General features: G+C 40.9%; 1 protein-coding gene and 1 non-coding gene across 8 annotated transcripts in view; one reads left to right on the top strand and one right to left on the bottom strand.

The window, feature by feature from the left end:
• The window catches only part of Ppp6r2 (protein phosphatase 6 regulatory subunit 2), a 96,879-nt gene that overhangs the window by 65,106 nt on the left and 15,562 nt on the right, over positions 1-16,211 (bottom strand). For 4 of the 7 annotated variants that reach the window (XM_075960327.1, XM_075960329.1, XM_075960324.1 and 1 more), the window contains exon 2: positions 9,164-9,293. The exons of the other annotated variants lie outside the window; for them this stretch is intronic. The gene's annotated coding sequence lies outside the window, so the exon portion shown is untranslated. The remainder of the gene's footprint in view (positions 1-9,163; positions 9,294-16,211) is intronic. 7 annotated transcript variants of the gene reach the window in all.
• Positions 610-716, top strand: LOC142845355 (U6 spliceosomal RNA). Its single transcript, XR_012909902.1, has one exon. It is a non-coding gene; the product is annotated as a U6 spliceosomal RNA (small nuclear RNA).

The following is a 16,211-nucleotide window of genomic DNA, read 5'->3' as shown; positions in this document are numbered from 1 at the left end:
GAAAAGAATTTTATTTTTTGAGTCTCATGTTTGACAGAATAACCTCAAACTTGACATGTAGCTGAGGGTCACCTTGAAATCCCAATCTTTCTACCTCTGCCTCCCTGGTGCAGAACTGGACTCAAACCCAGGGCTCTCATTCATATTAGGCTGTTGTAGGAGCTGTGGTGGGCTGCGTTCCCGCCCAGCTCTGTACGTTTAGCTTTACCCGAAATAATTACATGGAAACTGTATTCTTTTGAATGCTGCCTGGCCCATTAGTTCCAGCCTCTTACTGGCTAACTCTCACATCTTGCTTTAACCCATTTTTGATAATCTGTGTAGCACCACGAGGTGGCTTACCAGGGAAGATCTTAACCTGCATCTGTGTCGAGTGGGAGAATCATGGCGACTGCCTGACCTGGCTTCTTTCTCCCAGAATTCTGTTCAGTCTACTCTGCCTACCTAATTTTCTGTCCTATTAAAGGGCCAAGGCAGTCTCTTTATTTAACCAATGAAATTAACACAAAACAGAAGACTCTCCCCCATCATTAGGCAAGCACTCTAACAACTGAGTTACATCCCCAGCCTCCAAAATGAATTACTGATGAGTGCAAAATCTAAATACATGTGCTCGCTTCGGCAGCACATATACTAAAATTGGAACGATACAAAGAAGATTAGCATGGCCCCTGCGCAAGGATGACACGCAAATTCGTGAAGTGTTCCATATTTTTCATATAGTTATCCTCTTGGATAAGGGAAGTAGACAAAATTGCCGGGGAGAAAAGTGGGATCTTGGGGGTGGGGTGGGATGGGGGTAAGGGGAGATGGGGAAAGAAAAGGTAGAAGGGAAGGAGGGGGGACTTGGGGAAACAGGAGGATCGGGATAAAGGAAGGTTGGATAGGGGAGCACGGAACCACAATTCTTAGTTAAGGGACCCACTTTAGGGTGGGCAGGAGACTTGACCCTAGAGGGGCTCCCAGGTGCCCAAGCTGAGGTCCCCAGTTAGTTCCTTGGGCAGCTGAGGATAGGGAACCTGAAATGACCCTATCCTATAGCAATACTGACGAATATCTTGCATATCACCATAGAACCTTCATCTGGTGATGGATGGAGATAGAGACAGAGACCCACACTGGAGCACTGGACTGAGCTCCCAAGGTCCCAATGAGGAGCAGAAGGAGGGAGAACATGAGCAAAGAAGTCGGGACCACGAGGGGTACACCCACCCACTGAGACAGTGGAGCTGATCTACTGGGAGCTCACCAAGGCCAGCTGGACTGTTACCAAAAAAGCATGGGATAAAACTGGACTCTCTGAACATGGCGAACAATGAGGGCTGATGAGACGCCAAGGACAATGGCACGGGGTTTTGATCCTACGCAATGTGCTGGCTTTGTGGGAGCCTAGCCAGTTTGGATGTTCACCTTCCTAGATATGAACGGAGGGGGGAGGACCTGGGACTTACCATGGGGCAGGGAGCCCTGACTGCTCTTCGGACTGGAGAGGGAGGGGGAGAGGAGTGGGGGGAAGGGGAGAGGGGTGGGAGGAGGGGGAGAAGAGTGGGAGGAGGGGGAGGGAAATGGGAGGCTGGGAGGAGGTGGAAATTTGGTTTTTTTTTTGTTTCTTTTCTTTATTCTCCTTTTATCAATAAAAAAAGAAAAAATAAAATTAAAAAAAAATCTAAATACATGTCTAGAAATTTATTACTGGACAAAGTAAACAAATCCCAATAGTTTTCATACTATGATTCCATTGATGACTTGGTGGATTTGGTACTGTTTTGCTGTTTTATTTGTTTGAGATACTGTCTCACTATGGTACCCAGGTTGGTCTTGAACTCTTGGGTTCAAACAATTCTCTCACCACAGTCTCCTGAAAGCTTAAGATTACGCCAACTTGCCTAGCTCCAGTATAACATTTTGAAGTGATAAAAATTTTAGAAATGGCTTGGTGGTACATAATCAGAGCATTTGGAAAGCAGAGGCAGGTGGATCTCTGTGAGTTCAAGGTCAGCCTGGTCTATACAGCAAGTAAGTTCCAGGACAACTGGAGCTACTTAGAGAGACCCTGTCTCAAAAAATAAACAAACAAACAAACAAACAAACAAATAAATAAATAAATAAATAAAATTCTAGAAACACAAGCTGAAAAGATGGCTCGGTGGTTAAGAGTAGTTCTTGAAGAGGAGCTGGGTTTGCGTCCTAGCACCCACATGGTGGTTATGACTCCAGTTCTGGGAGATCTGATGCCCTTGCCCTCTTCTGACACCTGAAGGCACCAGGCATGCATGTAGTACAGACATATACACAGGCAATACACTCATACACACACACACACACAAAAAAAAAAAAAAACCCACTTCAAACAGTATTAGAAAATGGGAAGACAGCGTGATGACTAATATTAACTAACAGGATCTAGTATTACCTAGGAGACAAGTCTCTGGACATACCTGTGAGGGAGTCTCTTGATTAGGTTAACTGAAATGGGAAGACACACCTAAAGAGTGTGCACAGTTCCCTAGGCTTGGGTTCTAGAATGCATAAAAATGAGGACGACAGCTCAGCACAAGCATTCATTCATTGTTCTCCTCTTGCTAACGAACTGTAAATGCAACAAAACTGCTTCAAGTGCTTACAGTCTTAACTGTTCTACCATGATGATCCATATCCTTAAGGTCTTGACCAAAATAAACTATTTCACCTTAAACTGCTTCTATCAAGATATTTTATCACAGCAACAGGAAAAGGCAGATTCTTGGTTCCAGTGGTTGGGAATTAGGAAAGAAGCAAAAGGGAAGCAAATATGGTTAAAAAGTGACATGACAACTGGGCGTGGGAGTGCACACCTGCAATCCCTGCCCTAGGGAGGCGAAAGTAGCAGGATCAGGAGTTCAAGATCATCCTTCACTACAAAGCAAGTTCAAGTACATGACCACACACATGCACACGCACGCACGCGCGCACACACAGTGAACTGGGAGGTCAGGTTGAGTATGGTATCACACACTTGTAACCCCAGCATTTGGAAGGCTGAAGTATTCAGATTTCTGTGAGTTCCAGGACAACATGAACTACATGCAAGTTCCAGGCCAGCAAGAAACAGTCTAAAAACAAACAATCTGGGAGGTGTGAATAAAATCAGTAGATTGTATTAGTGCCACTTCCTGGCTATAACTAAAACATTTCTGTTAGTGCTGGCTTGCAATCCCACCACCTGGAAGGGGGCAGAATGAAGAGTAGTTCAAGTTCAAGCACAGCTACATAGGGAGCTGAAGGTCAGCAGCGGCTCCTTGAGAGTCTGTCTCAAAACAAAATTGCAGGGGAGAAAATTGGGATCTTGGGGGTGGGGTGGGATGGGGGTAAAGGGAGATGGGGAGAGAAAAGGGAGAAGGGGAGGATGGGGGGAACTTGGGGAAAAAGGAAGATTGGGATAAAGGAAGGTTGGATAGGGGAGCACGGAAGCACAATTCTTAGTTAAGGGAGCCACCTTAGGGTTGGCAAGAGACTTGAACCTAGAGTGGCTCCCAGGAGCCCAAGCCGAGGTCCCCAGTTAGTTCCTTGGGCAGCTGAGGATAGGGAACCTGAAATGACCCTATCCTATAGCAATACTGACGAATATCTTGCATATCACCATAGAACCTTCATCTGGTGATGGATGGAGATAGAGACAGAGACCCACACTGGAGCACTGGACTGAGCTCCCAAGGTCCCAATGAGGAGCAGAAGGAGGGAGAACATGAGCAAAGAAGTCGGGACCACGAGGGGTACACCCACCCACTGAGACAGTGGAGCTGATCTACTGGGAGCTCACCAAGGCCAGCTGGACTGTGACTGAAAAAGCACGGGTTAAAACTGGACTCGCTGAACATGGCGAACAATGAGGGCTGATGAGAAGCCAAGGACAATGGCACAGGGTTTTGATCCTATGCAATGTGCTGGCTTTGTGGGAGCCTAGCCAGTTTGGATGTTCACCTTCCTAGATATGGACAGAGGGGGGAGGACCTAGGACTTACCACAGGGCAGGGAACCCTGACTGCTCTTCGGACTGGAGAGGGAGGGGGAGAGGAGTGGGAGGAGGGGGAGAAGGGTGGGAGGAGGGGGAGGGAAATGGTAGGCTGGGAGGAGGTGGAAACTTGTTTTTTTTTTCTTCCTTTTCTCAATAAAAAAAAGAAAAGAAAAACAAAACAACAACAACAACAAAAAAACAAAGTTTCTATCCAGGAGGAAATGGGTAAAGAGCACAAGGGACTTCTCTGTTATTTCTTAGAGTTGCAGTGACTAAGTTCAGGCTGTTAAGGAAACATAAACACCTAAAAATGGAATACAAAAGTTTTCAACATCCAATGTAATATTTACAAATATAAGCCACTGGGCTAGGATAATGGCTCAAGCATTAAAAGCTAGGCTCACAACCAAAAATACAAATATAAGCCCCAATACTGGATGACGCAATAACTTCAGAAGATCACTATCATATAGATTACTTTCTCTAAAGACAATAAGATATGGAAACTAAAATCAAAAGATTTTTTGTTTTTTTATTTTTGTCTTTTACTATTTTGTTTTGTTTTTCCAAGACAGTGTTTCTCTGTGTAGTCCTGACTGTCATGGAACTCGCTCTGTAGATCAGGCTGGCTTCGAACTCAGAGATTCACCTGCCTCTGCCTCTGCCTCTGGAGTGCTAGAATTAAGGCAAGCACACACCTACAGAAGCCAGAAATGGGTATCAGATGCTCTGGAGTTGGAGTTCTAGGGTGTCGTGAGCTGCATGACACAGTGCTGAGAATCAACCTCTGGTCCTCTGGAGAAGCAGCAAGTGCTCTTAACCTTGAGCCACCTCTGCAGCCTAAAGACTGCGCTTCTGTTTTTTTAACGAAAGGGTCTTCTGTAGCCTGTCCTGGTTGGCCTAAACTCTCTGTATAGCTAAGGATCATAGTGAATCCTGATCCTGTGGCTTCCACTGCTCAACCAGTGGGATTACAGGAATGTGCCACCACTGCATTTAGTTTGCTTCTTTTTTAAGCAAACCTGTGGATAGGATTATAGACATGTAACACTATTCTCCACTTGGTTTTTTGTCTTGTTTTGTTTTTAAATCCTACCTATGATCTCACAAGGTATTACTAAAATTAATACAGAAACGCAAGGAATTCAGCATAGACAACACAACAGTAAAAAGGAAAAACAAATCTGGAGGACTCAGGTTCGACTTTTTTCCTCTTACTCTATTCATACTGACTTTATTTTTTTTTACCTTGTTTTCAAAAATAAGGAATATTGTCAGAATTTAAGGACATAGATACTTCACTGAGGAGCCCACTAGACTCCAATGCTTATTTCCAAATTGATGGTCACTGATTAAGACATCAATGTAGGTAGAAAAGGGATTGTGGAGTTGGGTAAAGAGGGTAGGGAGGGGTTCAGAATGCACTATGTATGTGGTGGTTTGAATGTGAATTGCTCCAATAGACTCAAAAATTTGAATGTGTGGTTTCCAGTTGCTAAACTGCTTGGAAAAGACTGGGAGGTGTGGCCTTATTGGGGGAAGTAGATCATTGGAGGTCTCAAAAGCCCACACCAGACCCAGTGTCTCTCTTTCTATCTTCCTGCTGCCATGCATCAGGATGCAAAGCTCTCAGCCACTATTTGAGTATCATGCCTGTGTGCTTCCTGCCAGACATCAATGGGAGCCCAGTCTCGACAGATATATATATAGCAGAGTTCCTGCATCTGTGGCTCAGAGAACATCTCAGAAGAGCTAATAGAAAAACTGTAAGAGCCAAAATACCAAGAAGTCTGTGGTGAAACAGTCTCTCCTACAAATGGCTGCATAAACAAAATTGCAATAATGACAGTATCAATAGACATATTAATGTGGAAGAAGGAAAATTTCATAGAGTACCACTCTAGACAAAGAACTACAGGCAACTAATAAATGTGGGGAGAAGGAGAATTAGCCTCTCCCAGGGATAAGCCCCTTAATTGGTTGTCCAATGTACAGTGGTCAGCCTTGAAGCCATGTACACACAAACAAAAACAGACTCATTAGGTTGTATTTATATATTTGTGCATAAACACACATATACATATATAACAATAATAATCCAGAACAAACAAAGAAGGCTGGCCAGGTGATGGTGGCATACACTTTAAAAAAAAAGATTTATTTATTTATTTTATGTATATGAATGTTCTATCTGCATGCATATCTTTATTCCAGAAGAGATCCCATTATGGATGGTTGTGAGCCACCATGTGGTTGCTGGGACTTTAATTCAGGGCCTCTGAAAGTGCAGCCAGTGCTCTCAACCATTTCTCCAGCACATGCTTTTAATCCCAACACTTGGGAGGCAGAAGCAGGCATATCTCTGTGACTTTGAGGCCAGCTTGTCTACAAAGAGAGTTCCAGGACATCCAGAGCTATTTCACAGAGAAACCCTGTCTTGAAAAATGAAACAACAACAACAAAAAAAACCCCAACGAAACGTATTTTTAAAAATAAAAAATTATTATTTATGTGTGTTTTTGTGTATTGTATGTCACATGTGTGGTTGCCCTTGGGCCAGAAGTGGGAGTCAGATCCCCTGGAACTGGAGTTATAGTTATATTTGTGAGCTACCTAACATGGATGCTGGAAAACAATCTCAGGTCCTCTAGAAGGGAAGCAGTGTTCTTAAACATGATCCCTTCTCTCCAGCTCCTAATTTTTTTAATGTTTATTTATCTGAGTGTGTGCATGTGGTGTGTGTATACACGTGCGCACACCTACACTAATCAGTTTTCTTCTTTCACTATGTGGATTCCAGGGATCAGATTCATGTCATCAGGCATAGGCCATCACGTAGTCTGGAGGTCATAAGACAACTTTAAGGGGTCAACTCTCTCCCTCCACATGGCTTCTTGGGATCAAACTCAGGTCATCAAGCTTGTGCGATAAACATCAAGCCATCTCGCCAGCCCATTTTCTCTTTTTAATTCATAATAGCTGAGATACAACATGCTTCATAAATCTATAGGCTTAAATATTATTAGTTTTTGAAAAGCTTAAAGCTCTTAATACTTTAAATAATGCTGTGCCTTCATTTTCCCTATTTTAAAGTGGAATTCTAACTATCCATTTCCATCATTTTTACAGTAACCTCTATATCTGTTTAATCTCGTTTTTGATTTCCCATCTCTCAGTTCAACATTCTGAACAGTTTTTTGATACATATTACAGATCAATAATTCTGTCTTCATATATGTTTAATCTGTTTAAATTCACAAGTGCCTTTAGCTGTTTAGCCATCTTGCAGACCCAATTCTTGAATATTTCTTTTTCAAACTTTTATTGTTTTAATTGAAGCAGGGTCTCATTAGCACAGGGTGTCTTGAACTTATGGTGATCATTCTACATCAGCCTCTCAAGTCCTGGGATTACAGGTGTGAACCACCATGTCTGGTCTCTATACCCTGTCTTTCATAGAGATGTTTAACTATGGGGAAGGCCATATTCTTCCTTCTAAAAATGATCTGTTGGTTACCACTGCGAGCATCCTTGTTCATAACCCAGCTTTGGACTTAGTAATCAACACAGAAAGATGCTCGTCCCATTGTGACAGCTATCCTTGAGATTCTTCCAGACTGTCAAGAACAGCATAATATGGCCAATATCTCCTACATGCTTACCCAGTACTGAATGAATGAAAGGAGCCTCAAGTTCTGCTTCTTTATTTTTCCAGGGTGACACAATCGGAAGACAGAGGGTTGGATTCAAACACAAGTGTTGCCCATATGATCATACAATTCCATGAAAGAATCTAATGGAACATTCTGTCTGCGGTAGAGACTGTTGCCAAGAGAGAATAGAATCTAAACTGCAATTTATTATCTGTCCAGCCACAAATCAGCTCTTATTCTTTTCTATTTTAACTTTTTAAACTTTATCATTGCCAGGTATAGTGGCCCATGCCTTTAATCCTAGCACTTGGGAGGCAGAGGCAGATGTCTCCATGTGTTTGAGGCTAGCCTGGTCTATATAGTGAATTCTAGGACAGCTGGGGCTAAATAGGTTCTGTTTAAAAATAAATAAATAAATAAAATAACGAGTTTTATTTATCATTATTGTGTTTGTGTGACTGTCGTGTGATTCCCCTCTGTATGCTGTAAATATGTTTTATTACCGTTGGTTAATAAAGAAGCTGCTTTCGGCCAATGACTTAACAGAATATAGCCAAGCTGGAAAAGATATATAGAGAGAGTAAGCAGAGCCAAGTAGCTGCAGCAGGAGATAGACGCTAGACACCGGACTGAACCTTACCTGTAGGCCACAACCACGTGGCAATATACAGATTAATAGAAATGAGTAATTTAGGATATAAGAGCTAGCTAGAAATATGTTTAAGTTATTGGCCAAACAGTATTGCAATTAATACAGTTTCTGTGTGTTTATTTTGGGTCTGGGCAGCCAGGAAACGAACAAGCAGCCTCCATCTACATGTGACATGTGTTAGTACAGCAGCGTATGTGCCATCGCACATGTCTAGAGATCAGAAGTCAACTTTTTGGGGTCAATTCTCTCCCTCCACCATGTGTTCCAAGGATCAAACTCAGGTAGGTCATCAGATTTGTGCTTTTACCCACCGAACCATCTTGTCAGACCATTTTCTCTCTTTAATTCATATTAGTTGGGAAACAGCATGCTTCTTAAATCTACAGACTGTGTCTCATTCATTTCCGAAAAGCGGTGCTTTATCACAGCAACAGAAAAGGAACAATACAGTGAGTAAGCTTTATAGTGAAGAAAACTAATGCTTTCTTCAGTACAAAGCAAAAGAAAGCTGTCATAATGCTCATGTTCCATCTTTTCTTTTGCCCTTTGGTATGCTATTTGAACTTCTAGTACAGCAAAATGCTAGCAAGAAATTACATGAACCAGCATTCAGGGCACGAGGGAGAAGAATCATAAGTTTGAGAACAGTTTTGATTACACAGTGAGATCCTGACAGAGAAAGAGAGAATTCCAACATCAAGTTGTATTATAATAGAAAGACTTTCAACGGCCAGTGAGACCCCACCTCAAAAAACAGAAACAAAGGTTTCATTATCATCCAACCTTTGAACATCCATCTATACGATGTTACTGAGTAAACTGTACAATAAAGCAGAATTGACCTGGAAAGAAAGACCAGCTTACCTTCTATTGCTGTACCTGATTTAAATCTTGTGTTCGGGCAAAATAAAAAGCATTTAGGTTTTTTCTTTTGTATATATGCAACTTTAAAAAAGATTTTTTTTCATTCAGGGAAGAGTTTTGGTTGGTTTACCTGAAAAATAAGAGAAAAATATTTAGGAGAGATGGCTCAGAGATTAAGAGTACTGGCTGCTCTTCCAGAGGACTTGAGTTAAATTCCCAGCAACTACATGGTGGTTCACAACCATCTATAATGAGATCTGGTGCCTTCTTCTGGAATGCAGGCATACATGCAGGCAGAACACTATATACATAATAAAGAAATCTTTTTTAAAAAAAGAGAAAAATATTTAATTTTCCTTTATAACCTAATTTTCTTAGTTTCTTTTCCTGTTGTTGTGATGACATTCAAAAGTCATGTAAGGGAGGCTTATTTTATCTCATAGCTTAAGGTCCATCATGGAAGAGAAATCAGCGCAGCAAGAGCTTGAAGCAGTTAGTCACATTACATCCATAGTCAAAGAAAAGAACAACAAATACCTGTACTCAGCCCACTGCCTCCTCCCATACAGTCGAAGACCACTTGCCCACAGAATTGTGTCTTCCCATTTCAATTACTGCATCAAGGTGATCTTCTGCAGAAATGCACTAGAAATCCATCTCCCAAGTAACGCTAGATCCTGTCAAGTTGACAATCAACATCATACTAACAAAATCCATTTCCCAAGTAACGCTAGATCCTGTCAAGTTGACAATCAACATCATACTAACATAAAATGTTGAAGGTTGGTGGTAGCTTGTGTGCCTTTAATCCCAGCACAGGGGAGGCAGAGACGGGTGGATCTCTGTGAGTTCAAGGCCAGTCTGGTCTACAGCATGAGTTCCAGGACAGTCACAAAAAAAAAAAAAAATAGCCAAAATACAAGGGAAAAAAAAACAATAAAAAGCTAAGCAGTCATACTTGCCTTGTCTTTCTATTTCTCTCCCTCCTTGCCCTCATTCTTTTTTTTTAAGTTTGTAAGTCCTTTATTTTTTTTTAGATTTATTTATTTATTATCTATACAGTGTTCTGTCTGTATGTATGTTTGCAGGCCAGAAGTGGGCACCAGATCTTATTACAGATGGCTGTGAGCCACCATGTGGTTGCTGGGAATTGAACTCAGGACCTTTGGAAGCGCAGTCAGTGCTAACCTCTGAGCCATCTCTCCAGCCCCTTGCCCTTATTCTTTTCAGTCCTTTCTGGCTCCCATGATGTAAGCTGTTCTGTTCTACCATGATATATAGACTATGATATGATAAACAATGAGAGACTAGCACCACTCAAACTAGAAGACTAAATAAATCTCTTAAGTTGTTTATATGAGTACTTTGTCACAAAAATGTAAACCAACATTAAAAATTGGTACCTGAAGGGGCTAGAATTATGGCTCAGCTGTTATGAGCACTAGATGTTCTTCCAGAGGATCTGGGTTCAATTCCCAGCACCCATATGATTCTCAACAACCATAGCTCCAGTTCTGGGGAATTTGTTACCCTTTTCTGGCCTCCAGTTACCCAAAAACCACATGGTATATAGATATATGCATGCAAGCAAAATACTCATTTTTTTAAAAAATGGTATAGGGTACTGAAGTATGTATTTTGTTATTGTTGTTTTTAGAGAACATTCACTAAGAACTATTAAGATCTGCCCTGGACAGTGATGGTGCATGCAGAGGCAGACAGATCTCTGTGAGTTTGAAGCCAGTCTGTTCTATAATGTAAGTTCCAGGACAGCCAGGATTATACAGAGAAACCCTATCCCAAAAAAAAAGAAAGAAAGAAAGAAAGAAAGAAAGCAAGAAAGAAAAAAGAAGAAAAGAAAGGAAGGAAAGAAGGAAAAAGTAAGCAGTACCACTTTTTGATGTAGAAATCCAAATGGAATAAAAGGAGAAAATGGAAGAAGCCACCTAGTACAAGCATAATGTAAGCTATTTTGTTCCACCATACCCTCCCTGACAAGATAGAAAATTTAGAAACTGTGAGCCAAAACTCATCTTTTCACCCTTGTTCTGCTCAGCTATCTGGTCATGATGACATAAAACTGATACATTATCTTTAGTTGGTATCCAAATCATCAGAACATTTCATAATTAAGGAACTAAAAAACTCTTGTTGCTTATTCTAAAAAATAAAAACACACTAATAATATAATCTACTCATACTGACTACCTAGCTTGGTGGTCAGAATGCCACACCAAACAATCCAAGGACAATGGGCGCTGTGAACATGATTACAGTGCTACCCACTCAGGAGGCCGAAGAAAGAGGATCTCTTGAGGCCAAGGAGTTCAGAGCCAGCCTGGGCAATACAGCAAGACATTGCTCTGTTTCCTTTGCATCTAGAGACATTCATATTAAGTGAACTAAATGTCAGTCTAAGGAAGGCAAATGGTGCAGGCTTTCTTTCATTTATGGCTCCTACACTTTATAGATAACGTCATGTATGTACTGATGGCAAGAAAGTAGATGCAAATTTGTCTTAGGGAACAAATCGGAGTGAGAAAAGAAAAGGGAGAGCAGTAAGGTATAGAGAGAATGTGCTCAAATATTATATACTCGCATGAAAATGGTTTTTGGTAACCCTGTATAATTTAAAAAACAAAAAGAACCTAAGGACACGAGAAAGTTTTTTGAAGTTGTCAGTTTCCTAACAGGAGACTGCTAATATTAACAAATGCACACTCCTGGTGTGGTGGTTTGAATGAGAATGGTCCCCATAGGCTCAAATATTTGCATGCTTCATCTCCATTCTTCTACAGTAAGTAAACTACTTGCAAGGATTAGGTGTGGCCTTGTTGGACTAGTTGTGCCTTTGGGGGTGGGCTTTGAGTGATCTCTCTCTCTCTCTCTTTCTCTCTCCCTCCCTCCTTTCCTCCCTCACTCCCTCCCTCACTTTCTTTCAGCTTTTTCCAAGACAGGGACTCACTATAGAGCTCTGGCTGTCCTGACACTCACTAGATGAACCAGGCTGGTCTCAAACTCACAGAGATCTGCCTGTGTCTCCTAAGTGCTGGAATTAAAGGCAGGTTTCAATAGCCCATACCAAGCCCAGTGACCTTGTCTCTTTGTCTGAAGCTTGCAAATCAAGGACGCAAAGCTCTCAACTACTTCTCTAGCATCGTGTTCCCTGCCTTGATGATAATGGACAAATCCTCTGAAATTAAATTCTTAAAAGAGTTACTTTGGCCATGGTATCTCCTCACAGCAAAAGAACACTAAGATACCCTGACCACAAGCTAACTGATAAACCCTGCCAACTTCTAAAAGAAAAGCACTATAAATTGTGCTCTTTAATCACCATTTTCAAATATAACAACAGACATTCCACAGAGAAATTACTAACTCCAAGGACTGGGGCAAAAATAAGTATAAATTGCATGTATAGTAATAAAATACAAGCAGCTAGGAAAATTGGCACACACCTGTAATGCCACCACTCAGCAGGCAGCTCTCTATGAGTTCAAGGGCAGCCTGGTCTACTTACTGAATTCTAGACCAGCTAGAGCTATACAGGAGATCCTGTCTCTGTAAGAGCCAGCCATGATAAGCTAAATAGAAACAGACCACCAAAGGAAGGTCTTTACTTCCAACCATTATCACCTGCTAGAGTAGAACTCAGCCATTCATAAGTTTAACAGAGGTTTGAGTCTCAGCAGTTTATCCTGAAGCAATACCCGGTTGCAAGAACCACAAGCTGAGATTACCCGAGCACCACCCAAGAACAGACTATCCAAAGGAAATGACTAATGTTCCAACCATTGTATATAGGTAGGATCACCTGCCAGCACTCTCACCAAGACACAGCTAAACAAATGTCAGCCAATGAGGGGTCTTGAACCTTAGAACCCCTTCACCCCACCTCTACTACTATAAAAACCTAACTCTAACTGAGCTTGGGGCTCTCCAGTAAGAGAGACTGAGTTTGCAAACTTGCATAAAATAAGGTTCTTTGCTTTTACATACAAGATTTGGTCTCCTTGTTGGTTTTTGAGAGACTTCACAGTCTGGACATAATAGTCTCAAGAAAATTTTAAAAAAGAAAGGAAGGAAGGAAGGAAGGAAAAAAAGAAAAAAGAAAAGAAAAAGAAACAAATATTTTCTGGAATTGAAAACAAGATATAAGCAAAATATTTCCATAGAAGATAAGGTCATTTTCCTTTTTTCTTTCAAATTTCAAGATTTTCCTTACTGTCTAATTCATATAACTATACACAGGATACAAAAGTAGAAGAGGAACTATGTAGGGAAAGGAAGAAGTCAAACTTGTAAGTTTTCTCATACAGAATCTAAATATTTATATATCTAATGCATATATATATATATACACATAAAGATGTGAGCAAAAAGGAGGAACTATATGAGAGGAAAGAGGGATCAGCAGGAGGAAGAACATGGGAAGGTGATAGCATATGAATATAAAAAAGTACAATAAGCAGTGGTAGCACACACCTTTAATCCCAGCACTCAGGAAGCAGAGACAGGCAGATTTCTGTGAGTCTGAGGCCAGCCTGGTCTACAGAGTGAGTTCCAGGACAGGCTCCAACGCTACATAGAAACCTTGTCCCAAAAACAAACAAACAAACAAAAAGTACAATAATATATACATATGAGAATATCATAATGAAATCCATTGTTTTGTGTGTCAAAAACTAATATTTAAAAAGTGGAAAGATATTGTCTTGTTAAAAAAAAGAAGAAAGGAAGGAAGGAAAGAAGGAAGGAAGAGAAAAGGAGAAACTGGAAGACAAAAAAGGCAGAAAGTAGAAACAACCCAAGTATCCATCAACAGATGAATAAATAAAGTAAGACACAGGCAGCTGAGGGGTGTAGGTCAGTGGTAAGGTGTATGCTTAACATACATACATTGCACTCAATCCCCAACACCAAAGAAGATGGTTATAAAAACTAAATATTACTCAATATCAAAAAGGAATTCAGTGGCAGAAGGATCTCTGTGAGTTCAAGGCCAGTCTGGTCAACAGAGTGTTCCAAGAAAGCCAGTGATACACAGAGAAACTTTGTCTCAAAAACAAAACAAGACAAAACACACACACGAAAAAACAAATACCACACAATTCCACTAATATGAGGAAATTAAAATACTTTCAAAGACAGAAAATTCAAAATTCAACAGTAGTTGCCAAAGGGCTGTGGTACAAAGTTTCAATCTGACAAGATGGGGCAGGGTTGTATTTCCAAGATGAAGTGGTTGCCTTGCACATGCTAGATCCTGGGTTCATCCCTAACAGAGCAGAAGCCTCGGGAATGTTTCTGGAATAAGCACTCCAACACCAATGAGAGTAGACAGAGGAAATGTATTCACCAGATAGTTCCTGAAAGGCCTAGGTTTTGAGTCCAGTTTGCAGACTCATTTTATACTCAAAAACCACAAGGTGGGGCGAGTGAGCAAGATTGGTCAGGTTGTTGCTGAGCTATTTCTCCAGGTCATTCTGTTCTAGGTACCAAGTGAAGTCATGCTTGGCAAAAGGCAGTGCTTTAAGTAAATCACTAAATAAATCAGTGTGCAATAATTGGTCTTTCCTACCTTATTCTATTCAAAGGGGTAAATAATTGAGAAGATAAAAAGTTCTGTAAAAATAATTTTTTTAGTTCTGGGATTGAATAGTGAGATATACAGTATGGATTGCTACAGTGGTAGATTTCAAATTACATACATTTTATCACAACTAACTTAAAGTTAGTTGAACTTGGGATAGTCCAGCTACTTGGGAGGCTGAACCAGGAGAATCACTAATTCATCACTAACCTAAGCAACTTGATCAAACCCTCTCTTTTAAAAAATTCACTTCGCACCAGGCGGTAGTGGCACATACCTATAATCCCAGCACTTGGGGTGGGGGGGCAGAGGCAGGCGGATTTCAGTGAGTTTGAGGCCAGCTTAGTCTACAAAGTGAGTTTCAGAACAGCCAGGACTGTTACACAGTGAAACCCTGCCTTTAAAAAAATCATTTAGCTATGCATGATGACTCATACCTTTAATATCAGAACTCAGGAGGCTAGAGCAGGTGAATCTGAGTACTTCAAGGCCAGCCAAGTCTACAAAGTGAGTTCCAGGTCAGCAGAATCACACAGAGAAACCCTATCTCAGAGAGAGGTGGGGAGAAAGGCCATGACCAAATCTAGTAGCCTTTGTGTAATTTAGCCGATATAGTGGGCACACCTTTAATCACAGAGCTCAGGAGACAGAGGCAGGTATGAATCTCTGTGAGTTCGGGGTCAGTCTGGTCTACAGAGAGAGTTCCAGAACAGCCATTGCTATACTAAGAAACCCTGTCTCAAAAAAGCAAAAAGACAAAAACAGATAATTTAGTACAAACAATTTAGAACAACTAATGCACAAAAGGCCTTTAAATACACACTTTTTATTTTATTAGCTTAAAAATATAACTAAGAATTAAATAGCTATAGAATTTGAATATAGCAGGGTCAGCTCTCAGTAGGTAAAAGGTATTTAGTGTGCAAGCCTGGCAATCTGAGTTCAATCCCCAGAACCCACATAAAGGTAGATGGACAAAGGCTGGGCATGGTGGTACACGTCTTTAGTCCAGCACTTAGGAGCAGAAGGCGGGGGTGGGGATGGGATCTCTGTGAATTTTCAGCCAGTCTGGTCTACAGAATGATTTCCAGGCCATCCAGGGATACACGGTAAGCCCTTCTTAAAATTAAAAAAGGGGGGGAGGGAAGTATGTGGAAAGAACCAACTCCAAAAAGTTGTCTATGTGTATGAATGACATGCATGACCCCCCTTACACATATAATGTACATACATACACAATAAAAAATTTTAAGAGATTTTATTTTGTTTTGTTTATTTATTTATTGAGGTAGGGTATCTCTATATAGTACTGATTATCCTGGAACTCACAGAGAACTGCCTGACTCTGCTTCCCAAGTGCTGGTTTAAAGGCATATGCCTGGCCCAAGATTTTATTTTATTTTTAATTACATGTATGTGTGTGTGTATCACATGAATGAAGGTACCCACAGA

Source organism: Microtus pennsylvanicus, chromosome 2 (assembly GCF_037038515.1).
Source record: "Microtus pennsylvanicus isolate mMicPen1 chromosome 2, mMicPen1.hap1, whole genome shotgun sequence".
Lineage (NCBI taxonomy): Eukaryota > Metazoa > Chordata > Mammalia > Rodentia > Cricetidae > Microtus > Microtus pennsylvanicus.
The sequence above is the reverse complement of the archived record's forward strand: the minus strand, read 5'-3'. Positions and strand labels throughout refer to the sequence as shown.